Here is a 20384-nt window from a genome sequence, read left to right as displayed (position 1 = left end):
TGGAAAGAAATCAACTGAAGTAACAGTAAATTTATTTTTGAACTACCATGTGGCAGTGGATTGAACAGGAAGGTAAGATGGAGAGAAGCAAATAGCATGCGGAATATGGAGAGGAGGTAGAATTTTCCAGGTCTCTGGAAAAAATGCTTTCCACCTAGGGACGTTCAGTTCTGGCACTCCCCACCTACAAACCCAGGGCAGACATTACTAATCAATCAGCACGCTCTTTCCCACTGAACCAAAAGCTACATCAGAATCCGTCTTAAGTTGATGCTCCAGGCACCCACCAACAATCAATAAGAGGTGACATAAGAGAAGAGACCTATTTATCATTCCTTTTATACCCTCTTATTGTGCCTCAGGTAAGCAATACTACATACTGAGAAAGAAGAAAGAACTTTCTGAGATAGAGAAGAAGCAGCTGGTTTTAACTTGTCTAAATCCACCACAAGAGACAAAGTCTTTCCCATGAGATTATCACAGGGCCACAGGTCATTCTAAGACATGGACTCTGAGAATCCATCCAAAAACAGTGAACGGAAAACTGTAAAACTCTAGGTCTGTCCTGGCTTGCTCTGTGTTGGCAATTAGTTTGAAATAAAAGTGTTCCAACGCTCTTCTGGTTACAAAAAATTGGCTTTGCCTCATGCTGCCAAGTAACTCTGAGTCTCACATATGTGTTTTTCCAACTTTTAAGTTGAAGCAATAATAAAAAAAGAAAGCCAGCTCATAGAAGAGAATAAGAACAAATAAGGTACATGGACCTAGGTCAGTGAGGGCCTGAAGATGGCAATAATAACACCAGTGACACCAATAACAACACTGCGTATTTTCTATTTGGCGTGCCTTGTGCTAAGGTGAACTACATGGGTTTTCTCATTTCCTCCCTTTGAGGCGGGTACTATTATTATCTGCCTTTTACAGATGAAAAGCCTGGAAGCTCAGAGAAGTTAAGTACCTTGTTTAAGGTCAAGCAGTTTGCAAGTCGTGAGGCTGTGGGATTTGAACCCATATATGTCTGGTTCAAGAAACTGTACTCTTGAAACTATGCATTTCAGATCAGCAGAGTCTTTTCTCTCAGCATGAAAAGATGACCATTTCAAGTTCTAAGCATCTCTCCTACCACATCACTGAGGGCAAGGACTTATTCATCTTCGTATTTCCTATTGCATAACATGATACCTGGCACATAATCCCATTCACATTTGGTTGAATTGAAATTTGCTTCACTTTGAGGCTCTCCAGTTCAGCAGTGAGCGCTGCAGAGCAATCATGGGTTCTTCTAAATCTTCTGCTGCTTGTGCCAGAGCTGGAATGGGTTTTGTTCCAGTGGCCGTGTCACTTGCACTATGTGTCACTTATCCAACACATAGTTTTTCAGCACCTACTGTGTGCTAGGCAGTATGATAGCAGGACAGCAGTGAACAAGACAGATCCAGTCTCGGCCTTTAGGCTTGCCTACCGGAGGGAGAGACAGACTTAAGCAAGTGATAATGGTAACACGGGAAAGAATTAAGAGTGGGTAGTACAGAATTGCCTCAGAGGGGCTGTTCATCCTAGACCTGGGGGCTCATGGAGAAGACTCTGGTGAAGATGGCACGATGATATCTGACACGTGTAATGCTAGCCAGGCACCAGGCACGGTCTCTTATTTTAATTCTCCCATCACTGTCAATTCATGAGGTGCACCGCTCGCCACCAGTGTATAGCTGAGAAAATTCAAACCCAGAAACGTTAGGTAACTTGCTCAAGCAAGTGGCAGAGCTGGATGCAAAGCCAACCTGTGACTATAATTCAGCCCCTCTCCTGATCTACTGCTCTGCTCTTTTTTTTCCAGTGAGAGGTGAAAAATGAGCTGGAGTTAGCTTGGAAAAATAGGGAGAGAGAGCTGTTTAAGCAAGAGGGAGTGACAGCTGTGACACCCAGACTGCACAGGAGGGGAGGGGAGAAAGGTGGGACGGGAGGGGGCGAGTTGGGCAGGAGTCAGAGCTGAAGTAAAGCCCAGTTAGGGAGTCTAGCTTTTATCCTGACCGTGCCGGTGAGCCATCAGAGGCTTTTCATCAGAGGAGTGGCAGGATTGGATTTATCCTCTAAAATGATGACTCTGGCTACTGAGGACCCTAATGAGGAGAGAGGTTAGAAAGATGCTGAGGATGGAGGTAGGGGACTATCTGGCAGGGCTGGGGCTGGAGTGAGCAAGTAGGGTGCCCAGGGTACTTGCACGCCCCAAGAGTCAGTGTCCCCTTAAATTTTGTGTCCTAGGTCCCCCCTTGTCTCACCCTAAGTCTAGGCCCTGCTTCTCAGGCAGCTGCTGTAAGAATCTAGGCCAAGGTTGCATAAGCCAGACCCACAGAGGACATCAGGGAAGCTGGAAACTCACACAAATGGAAAAATCCCTTTCGCCTCTTGGGTATTTATGTTCATTTCTGACTGTTAGCTCTTATCATTACCAGTTCGTTTTTGCTTTGACATCAGAAAGGGTGGAAAGTTTTATAGGATGGAAATCTTTTTGAGGTTCAGTCCTTTTTTAAAAAATTGACAGCGGAGTAGGGGAGGAAGGGGAGAGAGGAGAGAATGGTGGCGGTGGGAGGAAGTATGACACAGGATTAGATTTTTTAAGAAACAAGACAAAATATCTTCTGTGCAAGAGTGGAACCGAAGGACAAATAATAAAAGCGAATTCCAGCAGAGTGGAAAGAAAGCAAAAACGCTGCCTTGAAATGAACGACCCATTCTAAATGTGTTAACTGCACTTTCACAGCATTATTATAGTGTGTTTGAGGTCCTTTTGTGAAAGACACAGTTCACTAACTTAGGCTTTAATCTTAGGCACATTTAATCCAAAGCCCATAGGAACCTGTGGGCTTTGCTGAGACGCAACCAACTTCGATGCACTTTTAACAGAAAGGATGATTGATGTGGTGTGCTGTAAGCCCTGGGAAGTCCCTAAAAATCATAAAGATTAAAGTGCTTTTGAAGCTGATTTTAAATACTCACATCAGGAGAAGATGGAGCCGATACAACAGAATTTAAATAAACTACTCTTTGGAGATGCTGAAGTGTGTGGGTCTGTAATCTGGGATTCTGAACTGGGGAAGCTTCCAGACCATGAGTTTCTTAGGAAAAAAAGGGCCTGATTTTGCCTCTTATTTATTTTTGTTCCTCTGGGCTGGGTCCTGAGGTTGGCCACACACCTGACTGGACTAAGCCTCAGTCGGCTGTCTCATCACACACACCTGTATTTTCAAAAGCAACTCCTGGAGGGCTCTACAGTCACACCGATCTGGGTTTGAATCCAGCTCCGTCCGTCACATTGCTTCACTGTGAACTTGACCAAGTTTCTCAGTCTCCTTAGTGTGAAATGGAGATAATTATGGTACTGGGTTCCTGGGCTGCTGTAAGAATTAATTCATTCATGAGATAGTGCATGTCAAATGCTTAGAACCGGTCCTGGCACATGCTAAGGGCTCAGTAAATGTCAGCTTTTAGTGTCATTAACTATTGACAAAATTAACAAAATTTTTTAAAACCACAACTCTGAGGGTTCGCTTTTATAAATTGAATGATTAAATATTATGAGATACAAGATATTTTTATTAATGCATAATAAATGATTAAATATTCTTAATAGATTAATGTTTATCAATGCATAGTAAATGATTAGATTCATTACATTATAAATATATCTCTGATGATTAAGAATTAGACACTAAATGATTAAACAGGTTAAATGAAATTAAATGAGATGATACACATAAAGCAGTTGGGACAGTGCACAATACATGGTAAACACTCAGTATACTAGTTATTATTTTTGAAACATGATCATTCTTCACCTACCGGGGGTGACTCCTTTAAAATCGCACCATTTTAGGGGGATTTTCAGTTCTTCACGTTAACAATTATTCCTCAATCCATATTCTGTCTATATCCTCAATCCAGTTTTTCTGTTTGTCTGTTCTCTTCCTCCGTTACTGTTAGTGCTAAAGAGAGGAAAAGAGCACAGTTAAGCGGAGGTTTCACCTGACAGTGTGCTTATTATGCCTTGTTTTTTGTATAATTCTTTATTTTGCTATAATTTCAAATTTAAAGAACAATTGTAAGAATAACATAAAGATCTTTGATTATAGATTCATCTATATCCAGATTCATCTATTGTTTATATTTCTCTTCATTTGCTTTATCATTCTCTCTCTTCATGTATATGTATGTGTGCATGTGTGTGTGTTTCTGAAGTGTTTGAGAGTGTCTTTTTACCCCTAAACACTTGCGAACGAGGTCATTCTTTTACACAACCTTTGTTCCGTTATCAAGGTCAGGAACATTGATATACTACTGTTGTCTATTGCACAGTTTACATTCAAATTTCATCACATGTCAAGCTCTTTGCTCCTAGTCTAATATTCAGCCTACAATCACAAATTCTACTTATATGTCTTATCTCTTTAATCTCCAGTAATCTGGAACAGTTCCTTGTTCTTCCTTTGTGTTTCTTGACCTTTACATTTTTAAAGAGCACCACCAGTTATCTTGTAGGATAATTCTAATTTGGGGTTTGTCTTACGTTTCGTCATGATTAGATATAGGCTGTGCATTTTGGGCAGAAATACCACTGAAGCGTTATCCATTGCTTTTGTAAAGCATCTTGGAGTTTGTATCAGTAGGGGTTGCATTTGGCTGCAAGTAACAATAGACTCGGTGGACAGTGGTTAAAGAACAAGTCTGAGCCAAGCAGATCCAGGTTGGACCTGGGTTCTTTCTATTTTCTATTTTCTACTCTGCTATCCTCTGCCCATTGTTGTCTATGGCAACATGCTAACTGAAAATGACAAGAGGCTTAAAGAAAAATGGAAGGATAAAAATCATTCTCTGTGTTCATCTTAACAAGGCCAACTTGTTTATTAGAATGAGAACAAAGCTATAACTAATATGCCCCAGTTATTTCTGAGGGCAACGAGGGCCCAGTCCCACTGGGGCCCTCTGGGAGCCACTTAGAGACATGGCTTAGCATCATACCACCAGAAGGTCGAGATCCAATCCCTGCCATCCATTGGCTGAGACTGCTCCAGGCACAAGCTCAGGCTGAGCACACCTGGGAAGCCCTTGGATGGAGGCTCAATGGTGACACTCCAGCTTCTGACTGCCTATGGGAAGAGGAAGTGATTGAGGAGCTATGGGTGGAGCCCAGACATGCCTGCTCTTCCTCCAGCTTAAATGGACACACTTTTTTGTTTGATTTTTTTACTGAAGTATAGTTGATTTACAATGTTGTTTTAATTTCTGTGGTACGGCTAAGTGATTCAGTTACACATATACACATTCTTTTAAAAATTCTTTTCCATTATGGTTTATTACAGGATATTAAATGTAGTTCCCTGTGCTATACAGTAGGACCTTGTCATTTATCCATGCTATATATGATAGTTTGCATCTGCTAACCCCAAACTCCCATTCCCTCCGTCCCCTCCCGCTTGGCAACCACAAGTCTGGTTTCTATGTCTGTGAGTCTGTTTCTGTTTTACAGATAGATTCATTTGTGTCATATTTTATTTTTTTGTTTTTTGTTTTTTGTTTTTTGGTTTTTTTTTTTTTTGTGGTACGTGGGCCTCTCACTGTTGTGGCCTCTCCCGTTGCGGAGCATAGGCTCCGTGGCCATGGCTCACGGGTCCAGCCGCCCCGCGGCATGTGGGATCCTCCCGGACCGGGGCACGAACCCGCGTCCCCTGCATCGGCAGGCGGACTCTCAACCACTGCGCCACCAGGGAAGCCCATGTGTCATATTTTAGATTCCACATATAAGTGGTATCATATAGTATTTGTCTTACTCTTTCTAACTTACTTCACTTAGTATGATAATCTCTAGGTCCATCCATGTTGCTGCAAATGGCATACGCCACTCTTTTTTATAGCTGAGTAGCATTCCATTGTGTATATGTACCACATCTTCTTTACCAAATGGACACTCTTTACATGAGTACAGAGCTCCATCTCTTGCTTCCTTGTTCATGCTCAGCTTCTATGGGGTGACCGTTTATCACTGTACGTGTTAAGCCCATGTCTTTTTTTCTCTTCCTGCTTTCATTCAGACTCTGTTTCAACACCTAAGGCCATAGCTGTTCATTTAAAAAATGTTGTTTGGTCACATACACTTGCCTTTTCTGTGTTTCTGCTACGGAGGCAGCACTGCATAGTGGCCACGTGTGGCCTGTGTGAACGCAGTCAGGTTATCATTACCTTTCTGAGCCTTAGTTTCCTCATATGCATGTTTATAAATGACCATGCAAAAGCCGCATTTATTTGGAGGTTACAAATATATTTTAGTGAGTAGGCAAATTCACAAATACAGAATCCGTGAATAATGAGGAGTGACCACACATCCTTTACTCAGATGAGTAAGTCAAACATTTATGGAGCATTTGCAGTGGAGTATGAAAATATAAGGCTCACCTCTTGCATGAAACATTACTCTTTATTTTATCTTAGTTTTCCCAGTATGTATGTATGTATTTATTTATTTATTTATGGCGGTATGCGGGCCTCTCACTGCTGTGGCCTCTCCCGTTGCGGAGCACAGGCTTCGGACGCGCAGGCTCAGCGGCCATGGCTCATGGGCCCAGCCGCTCCGCAGCATGTGGGATCTTCTCGGACCGGGGCATGAACCCGTGTCCCCTGCATCGGCAGGCAGACTCTCAACCACTGCGCCACCAGGGAAGCCCCCAGTTTTTAATTTTTAATGTAATTAGTCAAGTAATTTCATGAATACATGTTCAATGAAAAAACATAAAATGACACACAGCTCCAAAGAATTAAAAAAGAATAAAATGTATTCTTTACTTTATGTTTGCATTAGATTCAATTTCTTTCTCCAGAGGTGATCATTATTAATAGTTGGTGTGATACTTTTGAGATTTAAGCACACACATGTTTAAATGTACACACACGTGTACATCACAAAAACACACTATTTTCAAAAGTAAATGAGCCATATAAGAAACGGGACGTTTGGGCTTCCCTGGTGGCACAGTGGTTGAGAGTCCACCTGCCGATGCAGGGGACACAGGTTCGTGCCCCGGTCCGGGAAGATCCCACATGCTGCGGAGCGGCTGGGCCCATGAGCCATGGCCGCTGAGCCTGCGCGTCTGGAGTCTGTGCTCCGCAACGGGAGAGGCCACAACAGTGAGAGGCCCGCATACTGCAAAAAAAAAAAAAAAAAAAAGAAAGAAAGAAACGGGATGTTTATAGGAGCTTTATTCACAATAGCCAAAACTTGGAAGCAACCAAGATGTCCTTCAGTGGGTGAACGGATAAATAAACTGTTGTATATCCAGACAGTGGAATATTATTCAGCACTAAAAATAACAAAGTATCAAGCCATGAAGAGACCATGGAGAAAACTTAAATGCATATTACTAAGTGAAAGAAGCCAATCTAAAAACGCTACATGCCATATGATTCCAACTATATGATATCCTGGAAAAGGCAAAACTATGGAGCCAGTAAAAAGATCAGTGGTTGCCAGGGGTTAGAGGGGAGGGAAGCATGAATTGGCAGAGTACAGAGGATTTTTAGGTCAATGACGCTACTCTATATGACACCATAATTGTGGATACATATCATTATACATTTGTCCAAGCCCAAAGAATGTACACCAAGAGTAAACCTTACATAAACTATAGAATCAGGTGATAGTGATGTGTCAGTATAGGTTCATCATTTGTAACATGTGTACCGCTCTGATGGGGCATGTTGATAATGGGGAGGCTGTGCATGTGTCGGGGTGGGGATGTGTGAGAAATCTCTATATCTTCTGCTCAATTTTGCTATGAACCTAAATCTACTCTGAAATAAAATCTTTTTTGAAAAAGCAAATGGGATCACAGTATACATAAAACTTGCCTTTTTTCCTTAACATTTCTTGAAGTTCACTCCACTTCAGAACATAAAGACCTATATTGTTCTTTATTATAGCTGCAAAGCATTTCACGGCACGGGCATACGTGATCTCCTATTGATGGATTTGTAGGTGGTCCCTGTGTAATAGGGGAACCTATTGCTAAACCATTTAACAGTGGACAACTTTCTGTGCACACATTTGTGGCACATTTGTGAGAGGTAGAACTGGGCCGGGGTTGAAAGCTGACCCTCTACCATCCCACAGTCTGAGCTGGAGTTCTAGTTCACCTACTTGCTGGGTTATCTTGTGTCAATTCGTTATCCTCTCTACACCTCCTCTTTCTCATCTGCAAAATGGAGATATTAATAGTCCTGACAGAGTTGCAAGCGTTTGTGAGAAAATCCACCCCTTAGTGTTGGATAATATGTATATTTTTGGGGGGTAGGGTCCAAGGGACAGGATAGCATAATGATGAGAGTATAGACTCTACAAAGTGCTTAGAACAGTGCCTTGCCATGCCCTAATCACTGCATAAGAATTTTCTATTATTACTAGTATCCTAGGGGTAGAATTGCTGGGTCAGAACATATGTGCATTGAATATGTTACTACCTACTGCCAAGTCACAAAGCCCTCATCCGACCCTCCAAAACCCTCCAGAAGAAAGGCTCTACCAACTTCCATTCCCACCAACACATGGAGACTGCCTGTTTCCCTACACCCTTGCCAGTACTGGATACAACCGAGCAGTTTAATTTTTGCCAACCTGATGGGCTCATTCTCCTTCATTGAAACTCTGACAACTGGATCCTGTCATAAAATTGATGTATATGGGCCTTTGAGAAGGCTGTCGGTGAATGCAAGCAAAAGGAAGCATCCCTCTAATTTGCCACAAGCTCATTTAGGCTCTTTGGAGGATTCACAAATGGTTATCAGGGTAATTCTGAAAAGAAGTGGGGGCAGAGATCTTCAGAAAGAACCTAATTGTTTCCAGGGGGCCTTTGATTTGATTGGCTGCAGGACCCTTTCTGCGAGTTGTCAGCAAATCATAGACATTCATGCAGCTGAAAGCCAACCCATTCAGCCTTTCTGGGCAACATATTCAGACAGAACCCAGCATGTTTGACTCAGGGTGGTAAAATAAATAGGGCTTAATTTATATTTTAAAGTCTTTTATCCCTTTTTAAGCCCCTGTGCCTCACTGAAATAAAATTTGATCGAGATGGAGAGAGGAGAGAATGCAGCTTTAATAATGCATGATCCGCAATCTTGGCCCTTTCTTTCTTCACCTTAGCATTTTGTTGGAGGCTCGCCATTTCCCTGTGCTTTCCCTGCTTAATTCTTGAACGACAGTCTTGTCCCTCTTCTAAACCATATTGCCTCAGCATTCAGATGCTTTCAGATGGGACTGGCAGGCTTGATATCCACTTCGCCCAATGAGAGACACTGGGGACAAACTGGGGTCCTTACCCTTCTCTCCATGAGCCACTATCTGCCAGTCAGCCCCCATATTGATACGATTAGCTGGTAATTAACAGCCCAGCCCAGCCAAGCAGAGGAAATGACTCATTTAGCAGAATGTCACTGCATCTCATTTACTTTGCTTATCAGAGATGTATTCTCTAATGACTACAGGAAGCAGAGGGCACCTTCAGTGGAGGAATCTGAGGGGTTTAAAAGCTTAAATGTGGTCTAACCTCTCTCTGTCTGCTGGTTTGGCAGTAAGGAGGCTTCTAATGCCAACCTAGAAAAGTGACTGTGCTATATATATGTGCCTCGAGCTTGAGATAAAAAAGATAGAATAACTCTCAGCATGAAAATTGGTGCTTAGATTACAAAGTCTTTGTTCCTTGTTTGTTGTTTAAATCCCTTCTCACTTTTTTTAAAGCTAAACTTGTTTATCCTATTTATTTGATGAGAAAACTCCTTCCATGGCTAGTTAGCTTTGGTTGTAGTTAGTAGTAGTAGTGAAAACATTACCTACAATAATAATAACAAAGATATTTAATGAATCCTTCAGATACGCCAGGCATTATATTCAGCCTGCCACCTTGGATGGAATACATTTCACCCTCTAAACCAGGGGTTGGCAAACCTTTTCTTAAAGGGACAGAGAGTAAATATTTTAGCTTTGCAGATGAAGATCTCTGCGGCAACTTCTCAACTTTGCCATTGTATCAAGAAAGCAGTCATAGAATATATGTAAATAAATGAGCACGGCTGTGTTCCAATAAAGCTTCCTTTATAAAAACAGGCATTGGGACCGATTTGGGTTGTGATTCATTAGTGATAGAATCAACTTAGTGTGCCGTAAAAATAATTTTTAAAAAATATGAAGCAAACCAAAATAGAATAAAAACTATACAAATGCATCACATCTAATATGGATAAACCCCTAGTTTAGAAATTTACATTTCAGATACAGGCATATATATGCATGCATATGTGTATATATGTGTGTGTGTACTTATTTGCACGTGTGTTCTGGGCTTTGATGTAAAATGTATAATCTTATGGATAATGGTCATAAAATTTGAAAAATACTGTTCTTAACACCCCCCTGATGTAAGTCTCGATATAACATGCATTTTACAGCTGAGGAAACAGAGACAAGAAAAGACATTAAGTGACTTGCTCAAAGTCACACAAGCAGAGGCCCTGGGATTCAAATGACACCAAAATACATCATTTCCTGGTGGTGGAGGGCAGAGTCTGAGGGGAAGAGCAAAATGCACAGGATAGTCTAACAGGTATTTTATTCTAAGATGACAGCCTTTGAGATAAGCTTTTTCCCTTGCTTATTTTGGAAATGTTAATGAACAGTCAAATGGTTAAAATTCTTTCCAGTGGAAGGAAAATAAAAGAAAACAAAGGACGGGCATATTCCACCTATAGTGGTTTCCTGCTGAAACAAACTGAATGTCTTTTTTCCTTCCTGGTATTTGCACTTCAATTGCTCTTTATCACAATGTATTTTTTCCTCTAACACATTTTAGAAAGTCAGTTGGAATTGATTTGAGACTCTAAACAGTCCCCTGGATGGAAAAAGCAAAGTGTAACCTATTCCAACAGCCCCTCTTCCTTAATCTAGTAACTTGTGAGATGCAATTTAAATGATAATGTTAACCAAAATGGGAGAAAGGCAAGGCTACAGTAAAGGGTGGTGTTTTTTTGTTTTTTTTAACCCCCACTAGAAAAGACAAATGGCTGAGACATTTATATCTGCAGCGCTTATTAGGTAGAAAATGCTCAACCCATTAATTTTATTGCTGTGGTGCCAAATATGGAGTGAGAATGAAGTTCAGAGGCTGTTACAAGACTCCAGTGGCTCATGCAAGATGGAGGCGAGCAGAGAGGGAAGCGTCAGCAAAATCCCAGGATTTTTCGGAAGAGTCTTCCCCAACTTTCCTCCTGGTGTTGCAGAACAAGTGTTTCTCTAAGTGCGATTCCTTGGAAATTTTTCTCTTAAATTGAGACTTGAGTCACTTTAAGTTTTTGTTTTTAAGGCAACCTTCCATAAGATGTTTGCTGATTAATTTAAGGACAGGTCTCCCTGGCAACCATGTTTTACTCGAGTGGATTATGCAAGCAGAAAATAGAACTTGGAGTTATTGGAAATAATGTAAGTAAATGTTAGTTTCAGTAAGGAAAAAAAAAGCGAGCGTATTAGGATTTTTTTTAAGTATTCCTAGATTTAAAGACTTATGTAGGAAATAAGGAGGAAAATAAATTACATGTCGTAATGCTACCTTACAAGGCTGTCGTTACTATTTTGTAATGGTCTTTTTTCCCAGACTTCTTTCCTATGTGCCTTGGTTAAGAAGCTTCACAATTCCCCACAGTTACCACCTTAGTAAGAAAAGCAAAAATATAAGATGGAAAATGTAGCTATCTGCACTCAATTCTACCTTGTGCCCTTGTGCTCCAGAGGCTGGGATTTGTGTTCAACAACCAGGGATGCTTAGAAGAGGGTGTCCTAACTACCTCCACCCCAAAGCCTTCTCCAGAGCCTCTGGGGTACTGATATCATGCCATAAAACTCTTACACATGCCTTGCAGGTTTTTGTATACCAAGGCTTTGTTGGCAAGAAAGCCAGAACTGAGAGACCCCCCCACTTAGTCTCTTATTTCCAAGGCTATGCCTTCAAGTGTCAAGTTTTGCTGACAACAACTTCTAATTATCCAACAAACTCCATATCTCCCATGGTCATGTGTGGCTCAGGGAAATTTAAAACTCCCTGTACTATGCATGGCTGTTGATATATACATATATATGTATATACATGTATATGTATATATGTGTATATATATATACACACGTATATGCACATACACATTAGTTTATATATGTATATATTATATATATAAACATACATACATATATGATCAAAGTTATATGTGCATATGCTTTAAAGAATCGAGAGTTCTGCAAAATTTGTTATAAAAAGAGAGCAGATCACACCAGTCAGAATGGCCATTATTAAGTCTACAAATAATGAATGCTGGAGAGGGTGTGGAGAAAAGGGAACCCTCTTACATTGTTGGTGGGAATGTAAATTGGTGCAGCCACTATGGAGAACAGTATGGAGGTTCTTCAAAAAACTAAAAACAGAGTTGTCATATGATCTAGTAATCCCACTCCTGGGCATACATCCGGAGAAATCTCTAATTCAAAAAGATACGTGCACCCCAATGTTCATAGTGGCACCATTTACAATAGCCAAGACATGGAGGCAACCTAAGTTTCCATTGACAGATGAATGGATAAAGAGAATATGGTATATATACACAATGGAATATTACTCAGCTATAAAAAAGAAAGAAATAATGCCATTTGCAGCAACATGGTTGGACCTAGAAATTATCATGCTAAGTGAAGTAAGTCAGACAGAGAAAGACAAATATAGTGTGATATCACTAATTTGAGCAATCTTAAAAAATGATACAAATGAACTTATTTACAAAACAGAAATAGAGTCACAGACATAGAAGACAAAATTATGGTTATCAGAGGGGACAGCAGGGGTAAGGGGAGATAAATTAGGAGTTTGGGATTAACATATACACACTGCTATGTATAAAATAGATAAACAACAACTACCGACTGTATAGCACAAGGAACTGTATTCAATGTCTTGTAATAACCTAAAGGGAAAAGAATCTGAAAAAGTATATATCTATATCTATATATATATATATATATATATCTGAATCACTTTGCTATACATCTAAAGCTAACACAACATTGTAAATTAACTATACTTCAATAAACAAAACAAAAAAATGAAAAACAAAAAACAAAGGTATTCTGCTGCTAGAAAAAAAAAAAACAGAGCAGGAACTTGCTTCCCTTCATTTCTTCCCATTTCCCTCCCTCCATAGGCTGCCACTGTTGACTCTTATTGCTGATTCTTTTGGGACCTCCAGATACCTAAATAATACTCTTCTCATGTTACATACTGATTTGTCATATTTAGGCATGTTAGCTATTTATCTCAAGCAAAATGAGAATTTAGCTCTCTGGTCACCCTTCCCTGCTTTCACCACCACTACACAAACTATACACACTTCCTGTCTCTGAATTTCTCAATGATTTTTGATAGTTCAATATTTGTTTTTTTCCAGTGTCATGAATGATCATGCCAAATAGCTTCCACAGTTGAACCATGTAATATATATTCTATCATTTCCCTTACTGCACAACTTTTTGTTTTCCATGAAGTTAATACTTGCCTTCTAAAAATTTGCTCAGTTTTCCACGTTCTTGTCAATAATTTGACCTTCAGTTTTTGGCTAGTAATGACATCCATTCTCATCAGGTAAGCTAGCAAGTTTACCTTCCAGGAGTTCAAAGCTCCTGGGGCCTTCAGATCCTCCCCTCTCCTCCTGATCGCAGGGAAATGAGCTCTCATTCTGGATCTCCTCACACCCCACAGCCATCCCCTTTGTCCTTTGTCGTAGATACTCTATTTCTCACAGCACATGTATTCAACACTCCTGATTTAGCCTTTCAGTTTACTTGAGCACTTTTTTCACCAGGTTTCTGAGAAAGGAATTATCGTTAATATTTTTGGAGATGTTATACATAAATGCTGGATATAGAACCCTAGATTGGACATCATTTTCCTCAGAATTTTAAAGACATTACTGTCTTCTAGATTTTAGAGTTGCTACTGAAAAGCCACTCTGTTCTGACTCTTTGCATAGGACCCACATTTTCTCTTGGCAACCTTGGGAAACTTCTTTGAATCAGCCTTTTCAAATGCCATGACCATGTGCCTTGGCCATTGCTCTGGCCCACTGGGGCTGGAAACACATGCTACTTGGTTCTGGAGAATTTTCTTGAATTATTTAAGTGAGTGATTTTTCCCCTCCATTTTTTTCTGTTCTTTTCTTTCTTTCTGAAACTCTTGTTATCCAGATGTAGATTCTCTATTCAAAAAATTTTTTTTCTTCTCTCCTATTTTGCATGCCTTTGTCTTTTTACTCTGTTCTGGAAATTTTTGTCAATCTACTCTTCCAACCCTTTTATACTTTTCAAAGTATTTCTTTGTGCTACCACATCTTTCACTTCTGAGTGCTCTTTTTTGCTCTCTGAATGCTCATGTTTTAATAGCAGGTAGAACAGTCAGTGCGGTGCCCTAAACACGTTAGGGTAACAGCAAAGAGGATGACATGCCTCGGACACAGTGAACAGGGGTGAGTGTCAAAGCCAAAAAGTTCAGAAAAGTCATGGAGATGAAAGCAGCTCTTTTGCCCCTTTCCCGTTTGCCCATGTCTATTCCCCTCTAACCTTGAAAGAACCTAATCGTAGGAATGAGATTACTAGGCAATTTAAACTACCTCCTGACTTATGCTCTTCTGAATGCACACCAGGCCTTGCCTAACCTGTTGATTCTACGCTAGATTAAAAGAAGTCAGAATGAAGAATTAAGTAAAGAATGACTAGCTCTCCACCCCCAACAGGCCCCTTAGAAATCCTGCAGGCAGATCCTGCAGGCAACATAACATTTGAAGAGAGAGTCAGCCAGCCTGCACGCAACAGAGAAGGATGCAGAACCCAACCTCCTGCCCCATGATTCACTGAGATTTCCCCCACCCACCCACTGCCTTTTCCCTTTAAAAACTGTTATGACTGAGCAGAAACTTTGGAGTCGGTCTCAGGACACAAGTCCACCTTTTCCCCAGACTGCCGGCTTTTCTGATTACAGCGACTTTCCTTTCCACTGACGCTTGCCCGTTGAATTATTGACATTTGAGGAGGGGTGGGCAGCTGAGCCTGAGTTCAGAGAGGAGGGGACACATCACGTAGGGGCTCATGGAGCCCTGGCTGGAAGTCATGAAAGCTGGTGTCTAAGCCTAGTTTTGTCCTTTACTTAGAAAACTCGCTAGCTTCTCTGAGCCTTCATTTCACCATCTGTGAAAGGAGCTGTTTGAATCTCTGAGAAGCCTCACAACTAATATTCTCATGGATCTTTAACTGCATCAATATTCTTTCCCCAAGGGAGCAAAGTCATAATGCTTACATTTGTGTGTATACACTTTAGGCTTTTCTAAATGGCCACGTATATCTGACCCCTACCTCACCCAAGAATAGAACTTTGACATCTGAGGCAACTATGGATTTGTGTTTAAGTGACTTGTCCAAGGTCACACAGGAATTAATGGCAGGGTCAAATTAGAAAGAGGGTCTTTGGTCTCCCAAACTGAACTTGGACGCAGAAGCCATAAGTAAGTCAATCCTCTCAGCCATGACCAAGTAGATGCTAATTCATCAGAAGGAAAATGCTGAGCCTGCCTTCTGAGTCTTTCCAAGTAAGCCTGCTGCACCACTAGCTGAAGAAAAAGGCAGCGCTAGGAGTTATACACCAGAAGTACGTCATTCCTCAGTCAGGGGCTGACGTTATATACATGTCATACAGGCACAGCATGGATCCCATGAAGAAGGAGCCTTCTCAGCCAGCATGGGTTTTACAGCCACATGAACCTGGAGGGCTGGACATTTGGCAGTTCAGCTTTCTCTGCTGTTTAAGATGGATTTGTCATACCAGGGACTAGCCTCTGCTGAATCCTCTCTCCTTTAAAGGACTGTCCTCTCTAAATTTATCCAGTTGATAATGAGAGCAAAGAGGGCCAAATTGATGGCACCCAAGTCCATTGGAGAGAGATCAGAAAGTGCCAGGAAACCTATAACTTGCATAATTCGAAAATATTGTTTTAAGGGAACAAGGATCAGGGTTTTCCATTTCAGAGTTGAAAATGCCCCCTGATTAATTTCCTCCAGCTTATTCCTTAATGATATGAAAAGTAATCAAAAGAAGTAATCAAGACAGTCAAAGTGTCCAAAGTACTTTAAGGTAATAACGACAGTAACACCCAATAACAGCAATAACCAGAATTATATTTTACTTTTGCATTTTTAAGCTATGTGGCAGACACTGAGTTAAGTTTGTCAAAGCCTTATCTTATTTCATATGCGCAAAGCATCATGGGGTGGGGACCATTATTCTGGCTGTTTTACAGGCAATTTCAGGTGAGGTGCTTGGAGCTTAGCTAGATGTCCAGAGTCACACAGCACGTAAGGGCCGAGTTGGAATTTGAACTCAGGCTATTAAAATGCAAATTCCAACCCTCTTAACTTGTTCCGCTGCTATATTTTCTCTTAAAGAAAGCCTTCCTTACTATTGTCAACTCTGAATGTCATCTGAAGTGCAGGAGAGGAAGTTTATCTTTTCTTTCCCAGTCAGCAGGAAAAGTCACTTATTTTGCAAATTTTAAAATGTGGTGAAATATACATGACACAAAATTTACTATTTTAACCATTCTTAAGTGTGCACGAAGTACATTCACAATGTTGTGCGGGCTTCCCTGGTGGCGCAGTGGTTGAGAATCCGCCTGCCGATGCAGGAGACACGGGTTCGTGCCCTGGTCCGGGAAGATCCCACATGCCGCGGAGCAACTAAGCCCGTGAGCCATGGCCGCCAGGCCTGCGCGTCCGGAGCCTGTGCTCCGCAACGGGAGAGGCCACAACAGTGAGAGGCCCGCATACCGCAAAAAAAAAAAAAAAAAAAAAAAAAAAAAAAAAAAAAAAAAAAAAACAATGTTGTGCAACCATCAGCGTCATCCGTTTCCAGATCTTTGTCATCATCCCAAACGGAAACTTGTTACTCATTAAACACTAACTCTCCATCCCCTGGAGGGAACCAGGCCCTAGTAATCTCTATTCTATTTTCTGTCTCTGTGAATTTACCTGTTCTAGGTACTTCCTGTCAGTGGAGTCATACAATATTTGTCCTTTTGTGCCTGGTTTCTTTCACTTAGCAACTGTTTTCAAGGTTTGTCCATGTTATAGCATGTATCAGAATTCCATTCCTTTTTATGCTGAATAATATTCCATTGTATGTATAGATCACATTTTGTTTATCCATTCATCTGTTGATGAGTATTTGGATTGTTTCCACCTTTTGACTATTGTGAATAATGGTGCTATGAACATTGATGTACAAGTATTTGTTTGAGTCTCTTGCTTTCAGTTCTTTTGGATATTTATCTGGAAGTAGAATTCCTATATCATACGGTAATTCTATGTTGAAGTTTTTGACGAACCACTAAATTGTTTTCCATAGTTGCTACACCAGTTTACATTCCTACCAGCAATGCCCCAGGGTTCCAATTTCTCCACATCCTCTCCAACATTTGTTATTTTCAGTTTTTTGATAATAGACAGGTGTGAAGTAGTATCTTGTATTTTGATTTGCATTTCCCTAGTGACTAAAAATGTTAAGCATCTCTTTATGTGCTAAGTGGTCATCTGAATATCTTCTTTGGAAAAATGTCTACTCAAGACCTTTGTCCATTTTTGAATTGGGTTGCTTTTCTGATGTTGCCAAGTTGTAAGAGTTTTTGTTGTTGTTGTTCTTTTGCTTTTTGCATGTTCTTGATATTCATCCCTAATCAGATATATGATTTGCAACTATTTTCTCTCATTCTATGGGTTGTGTTTTCAGTCTCTTGATAGTGTCCTCTGATACACAAAAGTTAAAAAAAAATTTTAACAAGTTTATTTATTTACTTACTTTTGGCTGCGCTGGGCCTTCGTTGCTGCGCACAGGCTTTCTCTAGTTGTGGCGAGCAGGGGCCACACTTTGTCACAGTGCCCCGGCTTCTCATTGTGGTGGCTTCTCTTGTTGTGGAGCACGGGCTCTAGGCGTGCAGGCTTCAGTAGTTGTGACACGCAGGCTCAGTAGTTGTGGCACACGGGGCTTAGTTGCTCCGCGGCATGTGGGATCTTCCAGGACCAGGGCTCGAACCCGTGTCCCCCGCATTAGCAGGCAGATTCTTAACCCCTGCACCACCAGGGAAGTCCAAAAGTTTTTAATTTGATGAAGACCAATTCATGTATTTTTTTTTCCTTTTGTTGGCTGTACATTCGGTGTCATATGTTAAAAATTATTACCAAATACAATGTCAACAGACTTTCCCCTATGTTTTCTTCTAAGCATTTTAAAGTTTTAGCTCTTAAATTTAGCTCTTTGATTCATTTTGAGTTAATTTTTGTATATGGTATAAAGTAAAAAGCCCCAGTTTATTTTTTTGCATGTGGATGTCCAGTTTTTCCAGTACTGTTTGTTGAAAAGACCATGTTTCCCCATTAAATGGACTTGGCACCTTTGCTGTAAATCATTTGACTGTATATGTGAGGGCTTATTTCTGGGCTCTCTATTCTATCCCATTGGGCTATGTCTATTCTTATGCCAGTAGCACACTATTTTGATTACTGTAGCTTTGTAGTAAGTTTTGAAATCAAGAACTTTGAGTCCTCCAGGAAAAGTCATTTTAATTCACATGAGATAAAACTTAAAGTGTAGATTAGTCTTAGATCAGTTAGTGCAGAGGAGACGGCAGTCAAACTAGTTTGAACACACAAGTTTCTGTTGGCATTCTGCAAGTTGTAGACTTTCTCAGAGGCTGTGCCTACCAGCGTTTAGTCTTTTCGATGGAGGAAGGGGTTGGGGATGAAGACCAAGGATAGTGCTAGCAGGGCTGTGAATTGGTCCCGTTGTTTTGGGGAACATTTGGAAATAAGAATCATAACCCTTGGAAATGGGCTACCCTGACCAAGGAACAGTGTTTTCAGTAGATTAATAGCAAATAGACTTACAGAAAAATTTGCCTGCAAAACTGTTCAACCCAGCATTGTTACCATAGTGGCAACCAACAATAAAACATTGAGTGGAGCTGGTTAAACTATGGCACAACCATATAATGGGATACCAGGCGGCTGCTAGAAACATCTTGCTGAAGCATATTTGTAGACATGGAAAGATAGTAATGATAACTATTTAAATTAAAAACAAATTATGTGTACTATGCAATTTCACAATCGTCAGATTTGGAGATCATAACATATTCAAACACACACACACACACACACACACACATAATGGCAGGATAGACACCATTATTCATTGTCATTACGTTAGGTCTGCCTCTCCAGAAGCAGATCCTGAGACGAGAATTTGTGTGCAATAGATTTATTAAGGAAATGCCTCAAGGAGAAACTGGTAAGGGAATGGGGGAAGCAGGACAGGAAAAGGGAGGAAGCAAAGCAAGGATGCAATTTCAGGCCAAATCCCAGCGAGGGTAACTCCAGCCTGATCCCCCAGAGAAACTCTGTGGTGTAAATTATACCTCAGGCTTGTTCTAACCTAAGGCAAGAAAGCTGGGCTTTCAAACTCCCTCGCCCAGCAATCATTGGCCAAAGACCACCCTAGGGGGATGTAAACTCCTAGGCAATCTGGATAAAGCCACTTGGTGGGACAGTCCCCTGAGGTAGAGCTACAGGTTACTGAAGTTGAGGAAGAAGTCTGCAGAAACGGAAAAAGAGGTTCTGGGGTGTCTGAGTGGAGCACCCCATTTAACATTATTTAAACTTTTGTAGGCAAAGAACAGGCATTATTTTTGTAATAACAAGTTATTTTTAAAAATATATGTAGGGCTTCCCTGGTGGCGCAGTGGTTGGGAGTCCGCCTGCCGATGCAGGGGACGCGGGTTCGTGCCCCGGTCCGGGAGGATCCCACGTGCCGCGGAGCGGCTGGGCCAGTGAGGCATGGCCGCTGAGCCTCCGCGTCTGGAGCTTGTGCTCCGCAACGGGAGAGGCCACAACAGTGAGAGGCACATGTACCACGCACACACACACACACACACACACACACACACACACATATATAAACAAATAGCTTTCAAATTTCTTTGTAATCTCACATCTGTTTCATACAATTATGCTTAGTATTCAGCAACAAAAGGCTCTTTCTAGCAGCCATGTTGCCCTGACTGTTCTGGCAATACTTTAATAAAGCTTTAAGGCTTTAACATCTTCATTCCAGGGAGATAATATTTGTAAACCATAAAGGGTTAATATTTAAAATATATAAGGAACTCATATAACTTAGTAGCAAAAAACCCCAATAATCTGATTTTAAAATGGGAAA

Source organism: Kogia breviceps, chromosome 14, assembly GCF_026419965.1.
Source record: "Kogia breviceps isolate mKogBre1 chromosome 14, mKogBre1 haplotype 1, whole genome shotgun sequence".
NCBI lineage: Eukaryota > Metazoa > Chordata > Mammalia > Artiodactyla > Physeteridae > Kogia > Kogia breviceps.
This window is presented reverse-complemented; position numbering follows the sequence as displayed.